The sequence below is a fragment of the Ananas comosus genome, linkage group 9, assembly GCF_001540865.1.
Source record: "Ananas comosus cultivar F153 linkage group 9, ASM154086v1, whole genome shotgun sequence".
NCBI lineage: Eukaryota > Viridiplantae > Streptophyta > Magnoliopsida > Poales > Bromeliaceae > Ananas > Ananas comosus.
This window is the reverse complement of record NC_033629.1, coordinates 4,431,002-4,445,423: the sequence shown is the minus strand read 5'-3', so window position 1 is coordinate 4,445,423 and position 14,422 is coordinate 4,431,002. Positions and strand designations below refer to the sequence as shown.

Sequence of the window (14,422 nt, the reverse complement as noted above, 5' to 3'; positions counted from 1 at the left end):
CTTAAAATTTTCAAGAGAAAATTAAATATTGATCCTCAGAAAGCTAATGGTAGTTTTAAACGAACATAAAACGATGTTATAGTTGTGCGAAGTTAACTGTAATAGAATTAATGCGTCATAGTTGTCCAAAGGGAAAATGTAGATCGATCACATTGCTAGCTGCATGCAGTCCATCATGCAATAAAAGAATGTGAAACAACCATATCTTTTCAAAAAATTAAGTTACGTAATATTTTTTATATTTTTTATTCAACACTTCTTCTGATGACTTGGTACAGTATACCGAGCCTTACAAATATCTTAGATTCAGTGTAAAATAATTTATAGTGTCACTTGTGATGTTTTGGGAGAGTTTTAGATGAGAGTTAGAACTATTCTTACGTGAAAACGGCACGAATATAAAGTTTTGAAATCAAAACTATAGGCTGGCCGGCCCATTTCTACTTTAGTACCGATACTTGAAGTTTTGGGATGCCGGTACTAAATAGAGATCCCAGCAAATAAATGTTTGAGTTATGTAGAACTATGGCTAAGTATTGAAGCTGGTTGCCGCGTATTGGTACCCGAAATGGAGTACCAGTACTTCTTGACTTGTTCTTGCTATGAGAACTCTCAAATTTTGCGAAACTTGGGAATGCACCGGTACTAAGTGACAGAGTACCGACACCCAAGTTTGAGTATCAGTACTCACATGTACTCAGGCCAAGTTTTCGGGGGTGTTGTTGCAATCTATAAGTACCTTACCTCCATCTCTCTCCTCCTCACTTTTCTCTTTGTTCTCAAGAGAAAACACCCTCATGTCTCTCCTTCATCTTCTCCTTCCTCTCCCTCTCCACTACTTGTTTCACTGCCAAACCTTCACATTCACTCTCTCTTCTCTCTTTGGAATCTCAACTTCACCTTATGTATGGAATTGGAGCAAGAGAAATAGTGGAAGAGTTCTTTAAATTTTTTATATGTAAGGAACTATTATGCAAATTATAAAAAGTTTAGGGGGCGATGACCCCCTCAGTCTATACATAGCTCCGTTCCTGGGTGGCCAAAACTGTGAAAACCTAGAAATATAGCTATCTGCAACACTTCTAATGAGGTTTTATTCTAGTCCCCATTAAGTTTGACCTTAAAGATTTTGAAGTTTTAGATTACACTATAAACCTTATATATATTTAGGAGGAAATTAAACTTTATTGCTTAAATGTCTACACAGCACATACGAATCCATCAATCTTCTTTATTAATCTCATAATTTTTAATCCAGTTGTTCACTTTTTTTAATAAATGATCAAATAATTAAACTGAAGTAGTTATAACATTGGATGATCAAGGTTGGTAAACGTGTGGTGCATAAATGTATATATATATATATATATATATATATATATATAGAGAGAGAGAGAGAGAGAGAGAGAGAGAGAGAGAGAGAGAGAGATCCATTGAGTGTATGCTAATCTTTTCAGTGTCGAACTTAATATTTCAAGAATAATCTGGGCAAAAGTTTCAGGAGTACTAGCGACACAATTTAATTACTCTAGAAGAAGATCATGTATGCGCAGGGCGCAAATTGCACCGCTAGTTCCAAAAACTTCAGCTGGGTTTCATTCTACTGATTCTTAAGATTAACTAAAGTAGGTAAATTAATTTATGACCCCTCCGGTACTATTTATATAATATCACAAGAAACTGGTAGCTCAAACTTTGTTGTTTTTGAAATGCAATAATGAAAGTTCAAACATCCAACTTTTTTTTTGGATAGTCATTTTGAATAGCAACCACGCGGCTACTTGATTTTAGAAGAAGAACTCTTTTTAAGATTCCCTCATACAGTCACTGTAGATTCATATATAAGAGGGTAAAATTATATTGAACAATATGCAAGTGTTTCGTTAGCCCATATCTACAACAAAAAATGCGTACGTGTGCAACCAATGTATTTCACATGTCATCAATTCCTAATTTGTATTGTGATGTAATATTAAAGAACCCCGAACAATTGCATGTTTGTATATCACAATTTAACATCCAATCTCTCCATGCCAATCAACCAACTATCCTTAAAATCTCTCAATTTCGAATGTGATAACAAAGCCCTTTGTAGCATAGTTAGTTAATTCGGATTCGGCAAAAATTCGGTACGAGTATAATACGCATAAAATTCGTTTTCTAATTTTTAAATTCGTTGAAAAATTCGACTTAAAACAGATTCGATATAAAATATAATATAAAATATAAGATAATCTATATTTAAATATAAAAATTATAAATTTTTTATTCAGATTTTTAATAATTCGTGAATTATTTAGCTGGCCAAAAACTTTGCGAATAATTTATTTTCTTTGAAAAAAATTCGTAAACGGACCGTTTAATTCGAATTTTTAATCATTTATAAATAATTTGCAAATAATTCACAAATTAACTAACAAAGCTTTGTAGCCTGGCAGCTGGATTTCCAGTCAATATGTGATTATTTTTGGGGCTACTCTATTGAATTAACATATCCGTCATGAGCATAGGAACGGATAAGGGTGCTGGGTCTATGTTGGGCCGCAGTCAGCCAGCCCATGGAATAATCTCAGTCGGCCCATGGTCGAGCATGGGTATACTTCATATATTTTTTTGCATATGTATACTTAATATATTTTTTTGGTATTTCATGTTTTACTAGTAAAGGAGCCCGCACTTTACAGCGGATAGAAATCGTCGTAGTAATTAATAATAAAAAAATATTAAATATTTTTTTATGTATCCCATTTGGTATATCCACTAAATTAAGCTCGCGGCGGAAAGGGAAGTGGCCGTGCATTAGTGAGAAAGAAGGAGGGAGCGAGGGAAGGAGGCGATGGTGTATTGCAAAAGATAAGAAATAAAGAATTGATGAATAAATTGAAAATAAAAAATTTAAAATCCGGTAGAGGGAAGGAAAATAGCCATAATGAATAATTGGAGATAGAGAGGTTAGGATTGAAGATGATAGTGGAACCATTTAAATATATTAATTAGAAGTTTGATAGTAGAATCGTTTGCATTAATTGAAAATATAGTGGGACCATTTAAATACACTAATTAAAAGCTTGATTAATGGGACCGTTAAAATGTAGATTGAAAGTTTAGTGAAAGGAAGAAGAAGGGTCACATGCTAGAGGAAGAAGAAGGGTCATATGCTAGCGAGGGTGAAGGAGAACTTACCACATGGCAATAAACATTGGAGATTCATATAGGTTAATAGATATTTTTTTTATAAATATGATTAAAATTATAGGAAAGTTTGTAAATAAATAGTCCTATGATTTTATAATAATTTTTTTGAAAATTCTAAAGTAAAATCAGACAAGTTAAAAGATTTAAAAAAATAAAAATTTGCTTTGCCCTTTAGAAATTTTACTACCTCATTATAATTTGAGTCCTTATGGGTGGTCAAACTTTCCGGGCCAAATCCCCTTTCATATATATATATATATATATATATATATATNAGGGTCACATGCTAGAGGAAGAAGAAGGGTCATATGCTAGCGAGGGTGAAGGAGAACTTACCACATGGCAATAAACATTGGAGATTCATATAGGTTAATAGATATTTTTTTTATAAATATGATTAAAATTATAGGAAAGTTTGTAAATAAATAGTCATATACTCTTATATGAATTCCCAATATAAAATTATGACGTGGCAAGCTCTCATTTTTTTTAATTTACGTTTCATCTCCACTTCTAAATGCTCAACCATTCATCTCTCCACATTTAATTATATGCATCATATTCCACCAATTAGTGAGCTTAATTTGTAACTCTAATTAATCCACTCCCCTCCACTATTAGTTCCCCCACCCCCTTTTTTTTGCATGACATGTTATTTTCCATACAAAAAGGAAGATTATCATCTAATCTCTCACCTCACACTCATCTCCTTCTCTCTATCTCATTATGTTAACAAAGATTATGAGGATAATGAAGAAGAAGAACATGCGAAGAACGTTATCTCTTTCAAGAAGTATCGTCCTGTAAAGTCCAGCCGTGGCCCATATAAATGCTCGCGCCGGCCGGTCTGCGCCGGAGCCCTCGCTCGCCTTGAACCGTCGTCACCTCGGCTGCCTCCTCGCGCGACTCGCGCGCGCCCACAACTGGGCCAAGGAGAGAGGCATCCTAGCCTCCTCTTCGCGGGGACGTTGTGTGGGAGCTCGCTTCTCAAGAATCGCCGGAACTTCTTAGTAAATCAAATTGTTTAAGAATTAGAATTTCTGTAGTTGATGTGATGGCAAGGCTGTGTCGGTTTAGATATCGCAGTTTGGTGATGCAGATGAGGTGTTTATTCATAGGTTACAATGGAAATCCAGAAGTGACTCGGCGCGGAAAGCAACAACCAGCTGAAGATTAAGAAAATGTATAAGGTTTGGATGAGTAAGAGAAGCGCTCCAAAAAAGTATTAGTTTTTTTAAGATTGATGTTTTTTGTTTTATTTTCATCTTATGACCATTTTTTTGAGTAGACACTGTTGTGGGCAAAATTCGTTTCGTAGATTAAAAAGTATGATGTGGAGACTAAAGCCTGAGACCCCACCCAAAATTTTCTTAAGCCAGATACGTTAAATTATTATTTATGTATTTTATATGCTTCTAGCTATGATTTTATTTTTTTAACAATTAAATTTAGTCATGCAAATTGACTGTGCTTAATATGGTATAGCTTCCTATAAGCTGTAAATATAAATTTTATTAAAATTTTAAAAATTTGCTTCTATTATCTACCCGCTCCATCGCGCGGGTCTCTACACTAATATATATATATATAGGCTAGAGCTACTATCCTATTAATAGGATAGGAGCAATTGTCCTATCAAATTATTTTTTATGATCGAGATTCCGAATCGATGATCGGAACCATTGAAGTTGATTTAGAGTATTTGAAATATCTAGAAACAAAATTTCATAAATTTTAAAATTATTTACATGGTGATCAAAGTGTCGTAAAATCGACAATTTTTTACGGCCTATATGAGCCGTTTGCTTGTTTAACCGGTGCTTAGGCAATTTCAAATTGCTTGAATTTTTGATAGAAAATCTTTATACTAATTAAATAATGTTTGATATCTATTCTGTTATGAATTGAGAAAATCTAACATTTATTTTAGGTTATTCATTTATGACCATTCATTTTTTAACTTTTAAGATGAACTTGATAATAATTTTTAAATATACAAAATTTGGTTTCTAAACATTTTAATTGTGTAGATCAATTTCAAGGTGCCGATTATCAATTTGAAGTTCCGATCAATCAAAACGACTTGATAGACAATGGCTCCAATCTATTAATAGGATAGTAGCCGACTCTATATATATATATATATATAGGGTCGGCTACTATACTATTTATGAGTGCGATCGCCCTCATACTCATAAGTTGTTTTCGATGATAGAGCTTCCTAATCGACGATCCACACAGTTAAACGTTATTTACAGCATTTAAAACTTCTAGAAATCAAATTTTATAATTTTTCGACATCATTTACCTTACGATTAAGAGGTCACAAATTTGACAATTTTTAACGGCCGGTATGGGATACTTGCTAGTTTAACGGTGTAAAAGAATCTGAATTTGTTGAATTTTTGATAGAAAATTCTATTCACTACATAGGTAAAGATCAATAACTCCGATCTTGAATTGAACGATCCGATCATCTTTTTTTAGAACGTCGTTCGATTTTGACCATTCATTTTATGCCCACTTGATGGACTTTATTATGATTTCGAAAATTTACGAAATTTATTTTCTAGAAATTTCAAATACTCTAGATCATATTTAACGGAGTAGATCGTTGATTCGGAAGCTCCATCGTCGAAAACAACTTATGAGTACGAGGACTCCAATACTCATAATAGTATAGTAGCCACGGCCTATATATATATATATATATAGAGTAGGGCTACTATACTCTTATGAGTAGTGGTCCCCCTAGGGTTGAGTGGTCCCCACTGGGTTATAATATTTAATCTAATGGTTAGATATGATAAAAGGAATTATTCCAAAAGCTAAAAACTTGATAGCAAAATGGAACTTTTGTTATCAATAGTATTCTAACGCAACTCTCGATTTAAAAATCAAATTTTATAATTTTTTGACATTATTTGCCTTACGATCAAAAGATCTTAAAATTGACAATTTTTAACTGCCAGTATGGAATATTTGCTAGTTTAACAATGTAAAAGAAATCAAAATCGGTTGATTTTTTTATAGAAAATTTTATTCATTGTCTAAATAAAAGATCAATAACTCTCATCTTAAATTGAAGGATCTGATCAACTATTTTTAGGACGTCGTTCGATTTTGACTTTTTATTTTATGCCCGCTTGATGAATTTTAATATAATTTTAAAAAATTATGAAATTTAATTTTTAGAAGTTTTAAATACTCTCACTACAACAGAATTAGGTTATAGAGACACATGTTTGGGACCTTTTTGAGTAAGTGTCCCATTTATACTAAAACTTAAAAACACATCTACTAATGCCTAAATATAAAGCCCAATCCAACCAAAAATAAAAGATTACTCTACTCAACCCACCACACCCAGTCCATTTGGCCCGATTACAAACAGAAAAGAAAAAAAAAGAAAGAAAAATCAATTACCATTTTTTCTTCTCTCTTCACTCAATCCACTGAAATTCTAGACGAAAAGCTTTTACTGTCATCCTTCTCCGCAACTGCAGCTAACGAGATAGAGTTTCAGCGGTTGCTAAATGCTTAAATAAGTGTTGGTAAATTAGCAGCACTCTTTTAGGTTATAGCGACACTCTTTAACTGTCACTATATACCTAGCGACCCCACATATAGCAACACTTTTTAAAAGTGTCGGTAATTTTAGCTAGCAGCACTTTTTTGACATGTACCTACATTTAAAAGTGTTGCTATAGACCGTTTTTGTTGTAGTGTCTACAGCATATTTAACGTAGTGGATTGTCGATTCGGAAACTCTATCATCAAAAACAACTTATGAGTACAAAGGGTTCTATACTTGTAAGAGTCTAGTAGCCTTACTCTCTCTCCCTCTCTCCCTCTCTCTCTCGCTCTATATATATATATATATATATATATATATATANATATATATATATATATATATATATATATATATATATAGAATTAGACTGGAATACTATTCATAGTAAAACGTATTTTTTGCTATCAAATTTTTAACCCTTGGATGCAAAATTATAGGGTCAGGATGATATTAGTCGGTTATAGTTGAGTGGTCCCCCTAGGGTTGAGTGGTCCCCACTGGGTTATAGTATTTAATCCAATGGTTAGAAATAATGAAAAGAGTTGATCCAAAGGCTAAAAAACTGGTAGCAACAACGGAATTTTGCTACTAATAGTAGCCCAGTCCAACTCTATATATATATATATATATATATATATATATGAGGAACATCTCCTATGCTTTGGAAATTTAGTTCCTTGATACTTCGAGGGGTATAAATTAATCATGTTCAACGGTACCGATCGTCAATTTGGAAGCTCCATCATTGAAAGAAATGAGTGGCAACGAAATCCGTTTGCTACTAATAGTATTCCAGCTCAACTCTATATATAGAGTTTGGCTGGAATACTATTGATAATATTTGGTCCCTTTTGCTATCAGATTTTTAATCCTTGCATGAGAAATTATAAGGTTAAGATAATATTAGTCTCTTACGGTTGAGTGGTCCCCCTAGGATTTAGTGATCCCCACTGAATTATAATATTTAATCAAATGGTTAGAAATGATCAAAAAATTAACCCAATACTAAAAATTTAATAGCAAAAAAAGATAAATATTATTAAGAGTATTCTAACCCAACTCCTCTATATATGTAACCATCTCCATACGCTTTGAGCATGAAAATATATTTTTATAAACAAGACACTAATTAACGGCGACTATGAAATCGCGATATGCTAAAAAAAATTTAATTATTCTTTTGGATAATGGATTTAAATATTTTTCTAGGTTATAAAGTTTGGAAATGGCTTTGAATTGATTGATGATTGTTGTTGTTTTAATTAATTCACCAACCAAAGCAAGCTAGGGTGCAAAATTTTACGCAGAGGCGCACGTGAATGTAATGAATACGCATGCTATGTGTTAGCCTTGCTGCTTCGTTGGAACCTCGGGGTTGGGATATGAATCGAGTATTCATCAAGTTTAATATCGTTTATATTTGAAATTTTTTATTTTAATATTTCTCCCTCTTATTTGTTTGCTGAGCTGGAATACTCAGACCCTATTTACTTAGAAATTTTGTATATTTGATTGATAAAATAATGGGATCAAATATTTATAGGTGAAATATATTATCCTATTAAATAATAAATATTAAAATTTTTGAAAAAAAATATTTTAAATCCCTTGTTTATATATTTCACCTATAAATATTTTAAATCCCTTGTTTATAATAAATACTAAAAATTTTTCGTAGAAAAAGTTACTCTTGTATAATTTAATTATTTCGACATTTAAATGGGACCTTAGTGTATTGAAAACATTTGCCATAAATTGTCAAGTTGTCTTTGCCAAATTATTTCAACTCATTCATGAAAGGGGAAATCCTTTTGGCCTCTTAATAGAATATTTTACTTGTATAGTGTAGTGTTCTTGACCTTTGGATAGGATTGGCTTCAGTATTAGTGACTGGTCGACATCTCTGGAGAGTGTCGGACTGAGTCGGAGTCAATTCTGCACGAATTGGATGCAGAATTGGACTCGGCGCACTCAAAAAGGCAAAACTGGAGTTTTGCCAGATTCGGGCGCCCAGAACATTGTTAGGGTCGCCCAGAACTGAGTGTTGAATTTAACTGAAACTGGAAGCCAATTCGGATCCCATGTTCCGGGCGCCCAGATGTGGGTTCGGAAATTCGACATCGTGAATATCGCTTGCTTCGACGCGTGGCAGGCGGTAGGTGAGTTCCGCCGGAGCCATTTACGGGCGCAGCACACCGCGGGCGGAGAGTCCGAGGAGCCCGTTTTGTGCAGGCCGGATGTTCTGGTCGCCCAGAACATAGTTCCGGGCGGCCAGAAATGCCCGTTTCTGTAGGGACACTGGATAGCAGCTTGAGTTCCTGAGACTTTCTGGATCATTTTAACTCTCTATAAATAGATGGAATACGCCCCTTTGCTGCTCTTTTCCTCCCTTCTTCACAGAGAAGTCCCTTTTAGCATCTCTACCCTCGGATTTGCCTCAAATTGCATCAAACTTCCATTGATCCAGCTTGAGAGAGTGCTGATTCTGCAGTTCTTCAGCGGCGACCTCCAGTGTTTTGGCTCGTGCGCGACGTAGGAAGGTCGGATTTCGACGAAACTTGGTTTGCTGGATTCTAGACTTCCAGAGCAATCCACGAAGCCCTGAATTGCAGATTTTGGTTGAGGTTAGCTTGGTCAAATTGAGGTTTTTCTGGACTGCTGTTGGCTTTGAGCTGAAAATGGGATTTTCGAGTTTTTCTTGATGCTATCTTTGTTGGCAGTGGGATTTTGGACCTGAGTTTGATCACCCTTCAGTAGTTGCTGGATTTGGATCTGTCCTCACCCGAATTGGAGCTCATTATGTGAGTTTTGATATTGGAATTGAGATAATTAAGCTTAAGTGCTGAAATTTTGGTAAATTGATGGTTTTTATTGGATTTTTGGGTGAATTGTAAATCCAGATCTTGAGGGGCTTTGTTGCTGGTTTGGAGGTGTTTCCAGCAGTGTTGCTTGTGATCCGAGACCATCTTGCTGCCAGGAATTGCACTAGAGGTGGGTGTATCATCGGTTTCGCTCCTAAGTGCATGTTTAGTCGACGTGTATAGTTCGATTTTTGTATATCATGCTTTAATTCATCGATTAGCATTTTGGACGTAATATGAATATAAAAGCATGCTGAAATGAATGTTTATATTATACATGTTGGACTTGAAATTTGACTTAGGAGAAAAGCCGCGTTTTTGACCCGTCATATGCTTAAACTACCAAATTTAGCTCTAGGAGCCGAAATTCGATTGTATCGTTGTAGTATTAGTGCGATGGATACCTAGGATAGTTTAGATGGCATTTACGCTCGTGCTGAGGTGCCGAGCTTATTTTTCAGCAGAGTATAGGCTGTTTCGGGTCGTTGGGTACCGTTCGGGTTAGCGGTGGACTCAGATTCTTGTTTTGGTCACAGATTGTGCCGAGGGCACGTGGGTTTGGTTTGTAGACCTGTTTTGATCCTGTTCACTTGACCTTGGCTAGTTGGAGCCTGATTGAGCTCGACAGAGATACGCTGCATACTCGGTTGGGTAGTGCCCACGAGTGCCACTCCGGAGTCAGGCTTTGTGCTTTCGCGTTGGTGTCGCTCATGCTAGTTGGACTTGCTCTCCACGGACCAGTTGTGTGGATAGAGTCTGATAGTTGCAACTGGGCAGGGACGTGTGTATTCACTGTCCCGGGGACGGGTATGCTTACAGTCCTGATTGGATTGGGTCAGATTTGACATTTCCTACAGTTGGTTAGTGTAGAGCATGATAGTGTAGTGATTGATAGCAGTAGAGTGTACTTCCTGCTTTTCCTACTATTCTTGTTCCCTTCTGTAGATTTAGTGGGTGGACCGATGTTGTTTTGGCGGTACCCACTGAGGACTACTTGTTTTTACAGTAGTTCTCACGCCCAGTTGTTACCCCCTGTTTTGCAGAGCCACAGGTTTCGGCTGCTGCGCCTTCCGCGGATCAGGATCGAGGCAAGGGCGTCGTGAGTTAGAGCCCTACCCGACTGACAGAGTTAGAGGCACCCTACTGCAGGTAGATGTTTTGTTTCGAGTTTATGTACATAGTGGACTTAACTCGCCAGTGCGAGTAGCTTTGTATTTTAGATTTGGACTATGTATATGAAACTCAGTTTGTTTATCTCCTGTTTTCTCTAGCAGCTCTCTACTACTGTTCGTAGTAGTGTTTGATTTACAGGTACAGCAATCGTTTCGTATACAGGAAAAATTTCTTTTGTATACGGCGGATTTGTCGGCGCGCCCGGAAAATGTGTAATCCGGGGCATGACATATAGAGTATTAATGCGTTGCAAATTTATATATGACACTTTGATATTACATGCATGAACTAATCAAATTAATATTATATATTACGTACGTTAATACATTAACAATTAATATATAAAAAGAAACCGCTAACAAATTCAGCTTCCCATGATGCAACTAACGTATATATGCATAATACATATATGGATCATTTTCTCGTAGGATATATAGAATATGGTGAACTAAAATCCACTCTTGTGCCTATAACGCACCCTACACGTACTCTTGCTTCCTTATCTTTTTCTAAAGCTTCAATGCTTCATTAGTTACTTCTGTTCGAGCCATGCAAGTTGGTTGTGACAGGAGCTGATCAAAATTTACAGAGATTAAGCTATTTCTAATCGAGACTAAGCTGTTCTACTCCTAAAATTAAAAGTTCTTAAAATGTAGTTAATAAAGGATTATAAAAATATTCTATTCTTAGAAAATAGAGAAATTACTGATATTAATAGAGTGGTTTTCTTATTCGCAGGGAAGAAAGACTCTTATTTCAGGCGTCTTAGCGTTATTTATAGTATTGCTGTCAACCTGCAGTTATCGGGCAACTCGATCGCGTCGTCCATGGGAAAACGCTATAGACACCTTTTATTGGTTACGGAAATTATTTCCACGTCGCGTTCTCAACCGTTCCCGCCAAGAAAGTCTCCGTTTTTAGCGGCTCTTGGTGCACCACGTATTATATTTTAATTCATCCACGCAACCTGAACACATGTATATATCAAGCCGCGCACCAATTGGCACTATTTTTCTTTTGCCGACTCTTATAATCTTCTTTGCATCCTAGTATCTATCAAATTTCAAATAAGAGATCTTCAATACGTACTATATATGTGGCTACAAGTAACCTATGTTTACATCATACATAGAGGTAACTCGTTTTACATTTAAAACTAGATTTCATTAGAATAGATTCTAAATCAGTCATTTCCCACCCATTAATTGTTTATCCGAGCACCACAGTAACTTCTACCTAACCCCAGTCGTGTAAAGATGTTAATTTGAACGGATATGAGACTTGAAACTGTAACACTCACCATACTATAAATACAGCACCATACTGCACTCTCTTCCTCACAGCATATTCATCAGTATCCTCCATCCAATTCATAAACTAAGTGTTGTTACATTTTATTATTAAATAATATTTGCATTGAAAATGACATAATCTATACATGCATTCATATTGCATTCCGATAACCTATACTCTTGCATTCATGGAGGAATGCAAGTTACTTCATAACTCCAAGCCATTTAATTCTTGTAACCTATAGCTTGTGAGGCCTATATATAGAGTGCATTTTCATTCATTTGCATAACAACAATATACAACTAAAGCTATTTCTATCTACTTGTGAGAAAGAGAAGGTTAAAGAAAGGTGTTTCTTTTGGTGGAGCTTTGGGCTCATCTACTTGTGCAGAGTTGGTGAAGCCACATGACGAGGGTCGAGCCGTTGTATTCTGGAGGGGACAAGTCGGTGCTCTGCTGCATCGGTGCAAAGGGTTTGCCAACCGCAGAGGGCTTGAATCTCCTTAAAGAGAGCGAGATATCCGTGCCTCGGCTTGATCGACTCGTTGATATTTTTTAAATTATTTTGTAGCTAACCTCTATTTTTTGAATATTTACACCAACACTAAGCTAATTACGATGGCAGTTAAGTCTCTTCTCCTCCTCTCCCTCTCCCTTACTATCTTGTTCATCTCCTCCCCGACCTCCGTTGCCACCGACCCCAACCCCCTCCAGGACTTCTGCGTCGCGGACTTGAGCTCCGCGGTAGTCGTGAATGGCTTCCCATGCAAGCAGAACACCACCGTCGTCTCTGACGACTTCTCCGCCGCACTATCCGTGGCGGCCAACACCTACGACATATTCGGGTCGAACGTCAGCGTGGCCAACGTGCTGACCTTCCAGGGGTTGAACACGCTTGGGTTGTCGATGAGCCGGGTGGATTTGGCCCCCGGTGGGGTGAACCCTCTGCACGTCCACCCCGCGCGACCGAGCTGGTGTTCGTTGTCGAGGGGGAGGTGCTCGTCGGGTTCGTGTCGTCCGCAGGGGTGTTCTACTCCAAGGTGATCGTTGCGGGGATGAACTTCATCATCCCGCGGGGGCTCATGCACTTCGAGCTCAACGTCGGCAAGGGGAAGGCGCCGGAGACCACCGCGTTCAATAGCCAGTTGCCGGGGACGGTGGACTCGTCGGTGGTGCTGTTCGGATCAAAGCCCCCGATCCCCGACGAGGTGCTTAGTATTGGTGAAAAACTCAAAATTTTGAGTTTTGTTGGAACAAATACCACAGCGAAAATCTAATTATGATTAAAATCTACAAGACCTTCCAGGTGAACAACCAGATCATCGACCTCATCAAATCCAAGTTCGGGAACTAATTAATCATTTAGTTATTATATATTCGAAGGGTATTTATATATACATAAAAGTTCCCTGAACGCATTGTGTGATGTGTACGTACATGTGTTGTCTTGTGTACGTAGTTCAATAATTAATGCATGGCTAATAATGTGATTTGCTCGTCTTTGTTCTCGATCGGGCGTGTATGTTATTAGTCTCTAATATTTCCTGGAATAAAATATATGGCCTTTTTATGTGTGAATATATCATCTCTCTCTCAATTTGCTTTTTCAAGCGTTATGCACTACGTACATATATAGTAGTCGTATATATTATTATCATTATTGTCTCTAATATATCTTTGGTCTACAGTGCACCATCCCTACATATACTTTTGCGTCGTTTTATTAAATCTAGCTAATATATCACCACTCAGGATTCTACCTGGTGGTATTCAAAAAATAATAAATTATTATAATAATATAATGGAGATGACACTTAATTTTGAAATAAAATATGGAAGCTCCGCTCCATGACAGTTTAAATTTCTAAATAATTAAAAGTATTATTTTACACAATATCAAAGTAATATATATATATATAGAGAGTGTTAAAGATATGCCTTCTTTTTTGGTTTGGTTCATACACCGGATTTATGAAAAAATAAAAAAAATCTCATAAGGATTTATTTTGGTGGATCCTAATTTAAATTGGAATCCTAGATGGACTAGGATTGGTTTCCATATAATACTCTATATTCAATAATCAAATTGAATTAGAGTAGGATTGAGCCAAATCATTCTCTATATATACATGCATATGCATGTACGGCTCGTGTAGAGAGGTATAGAGGCCAAAATTAATTAGCCGCATAATTAAGTGGCCGGTTCTATTGAGGGCATGTACGATTCTTGAGGGGGTATAGAGGCAAACTAATTAGCATCTCTGTGCATAGCTAATTAATTAAGATGTCCCGTCCGTACGGTTAAAAGAAGGCGCGGTAGCAC

At 36.4% G+C, this 14,422-nt stretch overlaps 1 pseudogene; it reads left to right on the top strand.

Moving 5' to 3' along the window:
* On the top strand, positions 12,718-13,462 carry LOC109715417 (annotated as a pseudogene).